Genomic DNA, 13396 nt, shown 5'->3' on the forward strand with positions numbered 1-13396 from the left:
AGAAAAGGAAACAAAGAAGCCAAATGAAGAAAATGAAACCCCACAAATTAGAATTGAACAAATAGAAACAAATGAATCTACAAGACTAAAAGATTCCATCAAACAAAATAAAAAGGATGAAAAAAAATTGAAGAAAATATAAAATACCTTTTAGGGAACCTGAATGACCTGGAAAATAGATCCAATATATGAATAATTGGACTACTAGAAAACCTGTATCAGAAAAAGAACCTGGAAAACATCATGCAGAAAATTATAAGGGAAACCTATCCAAATCTAATAGAAGAAGATGTTAATATAACTGAGTGGAATATTCCCTCTTAAGAGTTAAAAATCATTAAAACAAAAACAGACTATTACTCTTAGACTATTCTTAGAAGAAAGAGGCAGAAAGACCTTGCATTCCAAGCCAAGCACCCTCTTGATTCTGTTGGGGGGGGGATAGTGGACTGTTTCCAGAGAGACCTTGCATTTTTAGTTAGTCACCTATTTGATGATAAAAGCATCTTAACTGGGAGAACAGTAGACTGTTCCCATGAGAAAAACCTTGCATTCCAATGAAGCTCATATGAATATTCTTGTTTGATGATAAGTAAACTACTTCTTCAATAAGATAGTTATAATCCTTAAACTTATTCTCACCATCTGGATAGTGAGACAACATTTTATGAAAACCTTTCATTCTTTTCTTTTTTGCTGGGGTAGATTTGCTCAAGTAGAATGGAACTCTGAAGACTATCCAAAGAGCTGACAGAAAGGAATGATAAGAAGGAGAAGGGCATCACATTAGGCCATATAATGCTGCTTGACTGTCAATTTGGGGCAGCTCCTTAATCTTCACTACCTTTGTGAGACTTGGAGTGTGCCCTTTTCTAGAGAAAAGCCAAAATAAACTTTCTTCTTTTTTGGTCAGAGGAGTCTCTATATTTTTAAGTGGATTTTTATCCCACACATAACCCTGCAAGAAGCCATATTACCCCTCCAGAAAGAGACCCAGGATAAAAACTCCAAGTGCTATATAGCCAAATTCAAAATCTCTCAAATAAAGGAGATAATATTGCAAACAGTAAAAAAAGAACACAATTCAAATATAAAAGAATCACAATTTGATTCAAACAGGACCTATCAGCCTCAGCATTAAAGGATAGGAAGACCTGGAATACCACTTATTGGAGAGCAAAGGACTTGGATTACAACGCAGAAGGTACTACCCTGCAAAATTCAGCATACATTTTCAAACAAAAAAGGTGGATGTTCAACAAAATAAAGGACTTCCAGAATTTCCTGACACAAAGACCAGAATTGAACAGAGAATTCAATTACCAAATCTATGACTGAAGAGTTATATAAAAAAAGTAAGTGAAAAGGGGAAGGAAAAACAAAGCAAAGCAAATTTTGGTCAATACAACCTTAATGCAAACCTAAAAGGGAAGGGATAATAACACTTATAATTTTTAGAACTTTTACTTCTCTTAGGAAACTTAAAGGGTTAAATATAATTAAAAAGAATGGGCTCAAAGGATATGGATATAGTTGGGTTTCATCTCTCCATTGAAGAGGTTTAAGATGGTATCACTATTTTTGAAACAAAAAGCTCTGAAGAAAAGCAGGGGTATTGACTTTGAACTTCAATCTCTCATTATCCTTTGATCCACTTCAATTTTATTGTGTTTATTACTTTGTCTAATGAAGGCATCATAAACTGTGAGGTCCCGAGACACTGTCTCCCACATCTTAAAATCATTTGTAAAGTTCTCAGGTAAGACCCTCAGAGTCTCTCAATGTTAGAGAGGTTTCAGATTCTTGCAGCTAATTAGATCAGGGTTTGACATAATCAGTGTTTCAGTTAAAAAGAGTTTAAGTACCCTAGGTGGGTGGGGGAAAGAAAATAGTGGTAAAGGAAATAGGCCTTTCTTCACTTAACAAGGGATCAAGTACCCTGACCCTGGGTATAGGTGGAGGGGAAAGTAAAGTGTGAAAGAAAATAGGTATGAGGGAGGTGCAAAAATGGTTCAAGAAATGATTGGGCTTTGGTTAATACCTTGGCTCATGAGAAGGATTGTGTGCACTTGAAAAACACTTGAAAAGGGGCTAAGGTATAAACTGATTATAATTATAATTTCATGTAATTTGAGACAATGCTGCTTATCAAGTGATCTGTGATGATACCTTGATAACATTATGAGTTTATTAAGCAATAAAATAATCAATCCGATTGATGATACCTGCTCAAGAGTTCTAGAATGATAAATAATAGCAGGTAAAGGGGTACAAAGAATTACAATTTAAGAGGTAAAGCAGAAAGAATGTGAATGCTGAGTAAATTCTATTAAATAGATTTAGCCCAGAGAGGGAATAAGATACATTCCCACTTGGATTTAAAAATCTACCCTAATCCATAGGGAAGGGGGAGAATGGGAAAGGGAAACATAAAGAGAAAGGGATAAAAGGGAAGGTGAAGGTATAATTAAATATAAACTAGAAGTTAATTTTTTGAAAGAAAATTCAAAAAGAAAATTCAAACAGGAAAGATAGTAAAATGTTGGTGAGGAGAAATAAGAGAAAATATTTAATGGAGAAAGATAGCATGAAGGGAAATCAAGCATTAGTAATCTTGACTGTAAATGTGACTAGGATGAACGTTTTCATAAAATAGAATGGTTTAAAAACCAGAATCTTACACTGTGTTGTTAACAAGAAACATGTTTGAAACAGAGAGATACACACAGGGTAAAGGTAAAAGACTGGAGTAAAATATATTATGCCTCAGCTGAAGTAAAAAAAAAAATCAGGGGTAGCAATACTAATCACAGATAAAGTAAAAGAAAAAATCAATCTCATTAAAAGGATAGGGAAGGAAACTACATCTTCTTAAAAGCCACCATTACTAATGAAGCTATATCAGTACTAAACATGCATTCACCTAGTGGTATAGCATGCAAATGCCTAGAAGAAAACCTGAGTGAATTACAAGGAGATAAAGAGAGCAAAACTTTAATAATGGGAAACTTCAATCTTCTTCTCTCATAACTAGATAAACTTAACAATAAAATAAACAACAAGGAAATTAAGGATATGAATGAAATCTTAGAAAACTTAGATATGATGGACCGTTGGAGAAAATTTAATGGCATTAGAAAAGAATATACATTTTCTTGAGTATTCATGGTACCAATACCAAAATTGACCATGTACTAGGACACAAAAAACTATATAATGAAATATAGAGACAGCAATAATAAATGCACATTTCTCAGACCAGTATGAAATAACAATTACAGATAATGAAGGGCCTTGTAAAGGTAAATCAAGAATTTTTTGGAAATTAAATAACTTTATCTTGAATAATGAGTAGATGAAGTAGCAAATACTAGAAAAAATCAATAACTATATCTGAGAAAATGATAATAATAAGAAAAAATTTATGCTATGCAGCCAAGGATGTTTGAAGGTTAATTTCATCTCTCTAAATGCCTCTATGAATAAAAGAGAGAGAAAGAGGGGATCAATAAATTTGGTAAAGAACTGAAAAAAAACTAGAAAAAAAAGAACAAATTAGAGATCCCCAATTAAATACCAAATTAGAAATTCTGGAAATCAAGAATTTGATTTAATAAAATGGAAAGCAAGATTAATAAAATGGAAAGCAAGAATACCCTTGATCTCATAAATAAAACTTTGAATTGGTTTTATGAAAAAAGTCAGTAAAAGAGACAAATCTTTGGTTAATCTGCTTTAAAAAAAGAAAGGTAAACTAACTGCCAGTTTCAAAAATGGAAAGGATGAACTAACCACAAATGAGGAAAAAAATTGAAGAGATGATTCAGAGCTAATTTGTCAAACTATATGTCAATAAATTGAATAACCTGAGTGAAATGGATGAATATTTACAAAATATTATAAATTTCTCAGATACATAAAAGAGAAAATCAATTACTTAACACAATTTCAGAAAAAGAAATTGAAGAAACTATCAATAAAAAGACTCTAGGTTCAGATGGATTTACAAGTGAATTCTACCAAACATTTAAGGAACAATAAATTCCTATTCTACATAATGTATTTAAAAAATTAGGAGACGAAGGAATTGTGCCAAATTCCATCTATGATACCAACATTATGCTGATACCTAAACCAGGAAGATCCAAAAAAGACAAAGAAAATTATAGGTCAATCTCCCTAATAAATATTGTTGCAAAAACCTTAAATAAAATTTTATCAATGAAAGTCCAACTAGTTATTATGAGGATTGTACAACATGATCATGTGGGAATTATACCAGGTAGGCAGTGACAGTTAAAGTTTAGGAAAACCTTCAACATACATAATTAAACATATCTTAGCAAAACCATCAGAAATCATGATTATTTCAATAGATGCTGAAAACCTCTTTGATGCAATAGAAATCCAATATTGTTAAAAACATAGAAACTTTAGGAATAAATGGAGTTTTTCTTAAAATAATAAATAGTATCTAATTAAAACTATCAACATATATTGTATGTAATGGGAATCAACTCAAAGAATTTCCAATACAATCAAGGGTGAAACAAAGATGCCCATTATCACCATTACTATTTGATATATTAGAAATGTTAGCTGTAGCAATAAGAGAAGAAAAAGAAATTGAATGAATCAGAATTGGCAATGAGGAAACAAAACCTTCACTCTTTGCAGATGATATGATGGAATACTTAGAGAACCCAAGAAAGTCTTTCAAAAAAAAATCCTTGAAAAAATTAACAAATTCGGCAAACCAGCAGGATATAAAATAAACCTACATAAATAATCAGCATTTGTAAATATGAACAACAAATCCCAAAAGTAAACAATAACTAGAGAAATTCCATTTAAAATAACTACAGACAACAATCACTACAGGGAAATCTATATCCCAAGACAAACCCAGAAACTTTATCAACACAATTATAAAACACTTCTCAATCAAATAAAGTCCAATCTAAATAATTGGAAAAATGGCAAATGCTCACATTTAAGTTGAGCTAACATATGGAAAAATAACAATTTTCCACAAATTAAATTACTTATTCAATGCCATTCCAATCAAACTATGAAAGAAAACTACTTTAGTGAGCTAGCAAAAATAGTAACGAAATTCATCTGTCACTGCAAAAGGGCAAGGATAACAAGGGAACTGATGAAAAAAAAAGCTGTAAAGGAATGTGGCCTACCTCTACCAGATCTAAAACTATACTGTAAAGGGACAGTCATCAAAACTGCTTGGTACTGGTTAAGAATTAGAGTAGTGGATCAGTGGATTAGGATAGGTTCAAAAGAAACCACACTCAATGACTACAGCAATCCAATGTTTGACAAATCCAAAGATATCAGATTCTGGAATAAGAACTCTTCATTTGACAAACATTTTGGGGGGAAATGGAAAATAGTATGAAAAAAAAAACTATGCATAGAACAACATTTCACACCCTATACCAGAATAGGGTCAAAATGTGTATAGGATTTACTCATAATGAATGATAATATAGATTAATTAATAAAACCTAGAGATATTCTATCAGATCTATGGAAAGGGGAAAATCTTATGACCAACCAAGAATTAGACCACATTATAAACTGCAAAATGAATGATTTTGACTTTATTAAATTACAAAGTTTTTGACAGAATCTGTTGCTGAGCAAAGGGAGTAGAGCCAAGAGAACAATCTATACACCAACATTATGAGCTGAGCATCCTTGATGGAAGCAATTGCTCTCTGCAGTCCAGAAAGCTATTTGACAGCTATTTAACCCTATTTGACAGATTATGGACTATATTATCCCCAACCAGAGGAAGGAAAACAAAAGAAAACAAAACTCAGAAAAAAAAACTCTACCAAATCTGATGAACACTTTATAAAAATTATCTCTTATGTATCTCTTTCCCTTGATCCTAATTCTTCATGCCAAAAATCACAAATTTGTAAATTTGTTTAACAAAATATGTATGTAAAATGCTGACCTGACTCTTCTCAATTGAGGGGAGGAGGGTGGGAAGGGAGGGTGGAGGTATAACTTGGAAATATGCATGCACAAATGGATAAAAACAAATAAATTAAAAAATCCCCCAAAAAGAAAGTTTTGCACCAATAAAGTCAATGCTTCCAAAATTAGGAGGAAAGAAGAAAGTTGCAAAACAAACTTCACAACTAGGAATTTTGATATAGGTCACTTTTCTTAAATGTACAGAGAAGTGCATCAAATTTCTATCATCACAAGTCATTTATCCAGTTGAAGAATGGTCAAAGGATATTAATAAACAGTTTTCAAATGAAAAATTAAAACCATATATAATCATATGAAAAAATCCTTATTGATTAGATATATACAAATTGCACAACAATGTAGTATCACCTCACACCTATCAATTGATCAAGATGAGAAAAATGGAAAATGATCAATGTTGGAAAGATTGTGGGAGGATTGGGACACTGATGCCTTACTGTTGGAGTTGTGAATGGATCCATCTATTCTGGAGAGCAATATGGAGCTTTGTCCAAAGAACAATTAAAGTATTTATACCCTTTGACACAGCAATTCCAATTCTAGGTCTCTATTCAGACAAAATCATTAAAAAAGGGAAAAGTCTTACATGTTCCAAAATATTCAGAGCAGTTCTTTTTGTAATGGCAAAAAAAACCTGGAAATCTAGGGGATGCCCATCTATTGGGAAATGGCTAAACAAGTTATGGTACATAAATACTATGGAATAATATTGTTCCATAAGAAACCAAAAATGGTCGGACTCTATAGAATCATAGAATGATTTTTGGAATCTGATGCTGAGTGAAAGGAGTAGAACTAAGAGAACAATGTCCATATCAGCTACAACATTGTGAGATGAAGAACCTTGATGGAAGTAGCTCCTCTCAGAATTCAGAGAGCCAGGATGACTGTATTAGTCCCTGTATGGACAATGTTTTTCCCATTCAGAGGAAGAAAAAGCAAAACAAAATAAAAAACACAAATAAAACAAAAATCCAGATTCTGATGAATAGCTTACAAAAATTATTTCTTATCTAACTCTTTCCCTTAATCCTAGTTACTCATACCAAAAATAACCAATCTATAATCATGTTTATCAATAATATGTATGTGCAATGCTAACCTGACTGGTCGCCACTGAGGGGAAAGAGGTGGAAAGGGAAGTGGAAGGAAATTTTATAACTTAAAAATACACCTGAGCATATGGATAAAAATAAATAATTTTTTAAAAAAGATATAGTCTTATTTGTGCTTTTTCTGAGATAAGGATTAGTGCCTTACTTTTTTCTTTTTTTTCTTCAGTATATTCTGATCTATACTTTTACCTTTACACTTTGTGTATCTCTCTGCTTTTCATGTGTTTCTTATACTTAACATATTGTTGGATTCCAGCCTTTTATTTTTTTCTTATTTATTTATTTATTCTCATTTTGTACAAATGGTTTTTTTACATTAATAAAATATTCTTGTTTAAGAGTAAACAAAATACCCCTCCCCCTATGAATATAGACTTGCTTGCGTGAAAAAGTAAAGGAGAGAGAAAAAAATTAAAATAAAAAAATATTAGTAATAATTGTAGGTATGGCCAGGTGGCATAATGGACAAAGCACCAGCACTGGAGCCATGAACACTCGAGGCCACATCCAGTCTTGTAAACCCAACAATCACCCAGCCATGTAACATGCAAGCCACCCAATCCCCATTGTCCTGCAAAAAGAAACAAAAAGAAAAAAAAAAAGACCCAAATTAAAATAAAATGGTAATAATAGTAGGGGTGACTAGGTGTCAGACAGAGCATTGGCCCTTGAGCCAGGAGCACCTGGGTCCAAATCCGGCCTCAGACACCCAAAGATCACACCAGGCAGGCCACCCAGCCCCATTTGCCCTGCGCCCTCCCCCAAATAATAATAACATAAAATGTGCTTCAGTCTTTGTTCCAACACCAACAACTCTGTCATGGGTGGATGGCATTCCTTCTGGGAAGTCCATTGCAAAAGTTACTTCCATATTTTTCCACCATTGCCATTTCTGATCGCAACTCCCTTCTTTTGTATTTCTCCACTACCATGTAGTAGATTTTCTCTCTCCTTTCACTCTGACTCTGCTGTAGGGTAGCTGAATGGTGCAGCAGAAAGATCCCTGGTCCTGGGGCCAAGAAGCCCTGAGACCCCATACCACCCCTTAGGCCCAGAATCCACCTGGCCCTATGGTCCTGGACAGCCCCTTGCAAGAAGTAAAAAAAGAAAATGTGTCATATCTGACCACTCTACCCCCATGGTCCATCCTCTCCTCCTTTATTCACATCCCCACCCCTTCCCCCTGCTCCCCCCTCCTTCTTACTACAGATGCCTATACCCCATTGAGTATAAATGGTGTTTCCTCTCCTAGTCACCTCTGATGAGAGCAAAGGTTCCCTCATTCCCCCTTGTCTCCCCCCTTCCATATCATTGCAATAGCTCATTGCAATAAAAAAAAATCTTGCTATATGAAATATCTTGGCCTATTCCCCCTCTCCTTTTTCTTTCTCCCATTCCATTTCCCTTTTTTTCTATTAACTCCATTTTTACACCATATTTTATCTTTGAATTCAGCTTTCTCCTGTGCTTCAACTATAAAAGCTCCCTCTACCTGCTCTATTAACTGAAAAGGTTCATATGAGTATTATCAGTGCCATTTTTCTATGCAGGAATACATGCAGTTCATAATCATTAAGTCCCTCATATTTTCCCCCTCTCCTCCAATCTCCATGCTTCATCTGAGTCCTGTGTCTGAAGATCAAACCTTCTGTTTAGCTTTGACCATTCCAACAGGAACATTTGAAATTCCCCTGGTTCATTGAAAGTCCATGTTTTTCCCTGCAAGAAGACATTCAGCCTTGCTGGGTAGTTCATTCTTGGCTGCATTCTAAGCTCTTTTGCCTTCAGGTATATTATATTACAAGCCCTACGAGCTTCCAATGTTGTTGCTGCTAAGTCCTGTATGATCCTGACTGCAGCTTCACAATATCTGAACTGTGTCCTTCTGGCTGCTTGTAATATTTTCTCTTTGACTTGGGAGTTTGGGACCTTGGCTATAATATTCCTAGGGGTGGGTTTTTTGAGATATCTTTCTCTGGGAGATTGGTGGATTCTCTCCATTTCCATTTTGCCCTCTGCTTCTAGAATATCAGGGAAATTTTCCTATAGTAATTCTTTGAAAATGATGTCAAGCCTCTTTTCCTGATCATGACCTTCAGGTATTCCAATAATTTTTAAATTAGCTTTCCTAAGTCTGTTTTCCATATTAGTTGTTTTTTCAATGAGATATTTCACATTTTCTTCTAATTTTTCATTTTTTTGGTTTTGAAGTATTGATTCTTGATTTCTGGTAAATTCATCAATCTCGCTGAATTCTATTCATTGTCTGAAGGATTTGTTCTCCTCAGAGAGTTTTCTTATCTCTTTTTTTCCATCTGGCCAATTTTGCTTTTTAAAGCATGCTTCTCAATAACTTTTTGAACTGTTTTATCCATTTGAGCTAAGCTGATTTTTAGCATGCTATTTTCTTCAGCATTTTTTTTGGATTTCCTTGACTAAGCTGCTGACTTCATTTTCACGTTTTTCCTGCATCTCTCTCCTTTCTTTTCCCAGTTTTTCTTCCAACTCCCTCATTTGATTTTCAAAGTCTTTTTTGAGCTCTGTCATAGCCTGAGCCCAATTTCTGTTTTTCTTGGAGTCTTTAGATGCAGGAGCTTGTGCTTCCTCATCTTCAGACTGAGTATTTTGATCCTTCTTGGGCTCATATGCAAAATATTTCTCAATGGTCTTCCTCTTGTTTCTCTGATTGCTCATTTTACCAGCCTGGGCCTGGTTTTGGGGTGCTTCCTGAGCTTTTGGGACACTCCCACAAGGGTGTCAGTGTCTGAGACTCTGTTTTCCCTCCTGGTCTGTGAATGACCAGGTGCAACCCCCTCTGCCACGGGGCTGAAGGGGAGGGCCCTGCTGTTCTATGGGGGGGCCGAGAATGCTATCAAGATCTGAATGTGGTCTGCTCCCCAGAGTCCTGTTCTGGGGCAGAGGAGAGAGCTCTGTAGTCTCTCTCTCTTCACTCCCCTCCATCAGCTCAATGGGCTCATGCCATGGAGGCTCCTGCTTACCGGCTCCACCTGCTTCTGTTTCCAGATGTGGGCTGAAGAAAGACAAAGCTGCTCACTGTGTGCCCTGAGGGCTGGGCTCCATATGCTCGCTCTGGCAGAGGTTCCCTGCTGTTCCCCCACTTTGTGCCCAGTGCTCCTTGGGGTGCAGCTCAGGAGACTCCCCCGCTGCTGTGAGCCGTGGCTCCCAGCTACCTGGGGCTGCCTCTGGGTGGCTGAAGTTCTTTCCCTCTGGCGGGCCATCCCTCTGGCTGCCTGCCCCTCTGACCCCTGGGAGCAGAGCCTTTCTGCTCTTTTCCAGGTTACCTTGATTAGGAGAACTGCCTTACTGGGTCCCTTTGTGGGTTCTGTCTCTTGAAAGTTCAGTTAGAGTCCTTAGCTTATGAGTTTTATCAGAGAGTGCCTAAGACTGGATCCCTTCTTGTCACCATCTTGCCTCTGCCCCCTCCCAATTCCAGCCTTTTATCTCCTTGCTCTTCACTTATGAGGAAGAGTTCATCCCATTCACATTCACATCATTATTAAATAGCTGTGTATTTCACTCCATCCTATTTTCTCCAATACTGATACTTTTCTCTCTTTTCATCCTTTTCCTACTTATGAATGTTTTGCTTATGACAACTGTCTTCCTTAATCTGCCCTCCATTTTTCAGTCTTCCTCCCTTTCTTTACTCTTCCCACTCCTACTTGCATATGGGACAAAAAAATCTGTATCTAACTGATACGTATTAGAACCAAATTCATTGAGAATGAGAGTCAAATAATACTTACCTCTTCTTTCTTTTCCTCTGTTTTATTAGGTCTTTTGTCTCTTTTCATGTAGTACAATTTATTCTAATGTGCTTCCCTTTTGTTTCAGTACAATTCTTTTTTTTTTTAATTTCTGAATTTTTTATACCATCACGTAATGTCTGTTCACACTCCTCATTGACCCAACAGAGGTACAGTTTTCAATAGTTATGAGTATCATCTTCTTGTGTAGGGATGTTTATATATATTGAGTAACAGTTTTTTTTTCCTTTCCTGTTTACCTGATGTTTCTCTAGAGTCTTTTATTTGAAGGTCAGATTTTCTGTTCTGTTCTGGTCTTTTCATCAGGTTTGAAAGTCTCCTATTTCCTTCCTCTTTTCCAGCCTGAATATCATATTCCAATCTTTCCAATACTTCATGTTGAAACTGCCACCTCTTATCACTGATTGGTATTTTAATTGTTTTATTTTAGCTGCTTGGTATTTTCTCCTTGACCTCACAATTCTGGAAAAATTGGCTACAACGTCCCTTGGAGTTTTCCTTTTGGGATCTGTTTTTTGGAAGTGATCAGGGAATTCTTTTATTTACTACTTTTTTCCTCTGGTTCTAAGATATCAGCATATTCTTCCTTAATAATTTCTTGAAAGATGCTGTCTAAGCTATGTTTTTGATCATGGCTTTCAGGTAGTCTAATATTTCTGAAATTATTTTCAGTTGTTTTCTAATGAGATATTTTAGATTTTATTCTATTTTTTCATTCTTTTAATTTTCTTTGATTGTTTCATGATGTCACATAAAAGCATTAGATCCCACTTGCCCAACTGTAATTTTTATGTTGCTATTTTTTCAGTTTGCTTTTGTACATCCTTGCCGATTTTGCCATTTCTACTCATTAAGAAATTGTTTTGTTTACTTATTTTTTCCTTTGTTTTCCAAGAAGTCGACTCTCTCTTGCATAGTTTGCATTTGCATTCCAAATATTTCTTCATTCACTCTAATTTAATTTTTAAAATCCCTTTTGAGTTCTTCCAAGAAGACTTTTTGTGCTTGAGAACAATTTAGGTCTACCTTTGAGGTTCACATGTAGGCAAATTCACATTGTTGTTCTTTTTTGAGTTTTTATTTTCTTTTTCCCTGTCATTACAGTAGTTTTTTATTATGAGGACTTTGTCTTTAACTTTTCTCTCATGTTTAGACTATTTTATGACTTTTGAAGTTGAGATCTGCCCTGAAGGGAGCACTGTAACAAATCTCTTGTGTTCTATCTGGTCCCTAGTTTTCTGTGAAGAGTCCTCTGATGCTGGTGGTTTGCCCAGTGCACTGGGGTTGCTTAATTTAGCTATACCTGATTTTGGGGGATTGGGGCAGTACAGAGCCAAGATGCTGGCATGAGAACAGCCTTTTCTGGGAGTTCTCTCCAAAATATTTCAAAAAATCTTAAAATTATGATGCTAACTATATTTTTTAGACACAGAACTCACAGAAATATCCAGTGAGGCAATTATCCAGGCCTGGAAGATCATAGGAAGATTCTGTTCCACAGGGTTGGAGGGGGCAGCAGTGCAGTGAGGATCAACATGAAAGACCAAAGTAAATCCAGCCTTCTGGGATCATTCTGCAGGGCAACTAGGTCTCTGGGATCACTGGCTCCTGGAAACATAAGTAGTTTACAGAACCTGCAACCTATGGAACACGAAGTACAACTTGGAAGATCAGTGGGGAAGCTTCTACCAAAGTGAGTGGGAGCCAGTGTGGCCCTCAGCACAGCTGGAACCATAAGTGCAGCACAGATCCCAGGAAATGGAAGCAAGTCCACAGAGCCGCCCGTTAGCGATCAACCCAGCCACTACTTCCAGAATGCTCAGTCCACAGAAGGTAAGGGGGTGGGGGTGGGGAATTGGCTCTACTGCTTTGTCCCTATTCTGACCATTGCCACAGAATGGGGACCCTCCTAACAGCTCCAGGGCAGAGGGCTGTACTTGCAATCATCCACAGACCAAAGCATAGGCCAGGTGAGCAGTCAAATTCTCTCATAAGACTTTGAAGAAACTGAGATCCTTGGAGGGTATCCCAATAATACTAAAAAAGCTTGGGAAGCACCCTAAAACCAGGGCACAGGATGGGGAAATGAACAAACAGGAAAAAAGGAACCTGACCATAGACAATTCCTTGGATCCAATGGAGGATCAAAACACATTCTGAAAAGATGATAGAGTTCAAGCTTCTGTATCCAAAGCTTCCAAGAAATAAAGAAGTTGGATTCAGGCTATGACAGAGCTCAAAAAAGATTTTGAAAATCAAGTAAGCGAGGTAGAGGAAAAATTGGGAAGAGCAAAAGAGATATGCAGTAAAAACATGAAAACCAAGTTAACAGCTTAGCCAATAAGATCCAAAAAATATGGAAGAAAATAACATGTTAAAAACTAGTTTGAGTCAAATGGAAAAACAGTCCAAAAAGTTAATGAGGAGAAGAATGCCTTAAAAACCAGAACTGGCCAGATGGAAAAGGAG

Source organism: Macrotis lagotis, chromosome 1, assembly GCF_037893015.1.
Source record: "Macrotis lagotis isolate mMagLag1 chromosome 1, bilby.v1.9.chrom.fasta, whole genome shotgun sequence".
NCBI lineage: Eukaryota > Metazoa > Chordata > Mammalia > Peramelemorphia > Peramelidae > Macrotis > Macrotis lagotis.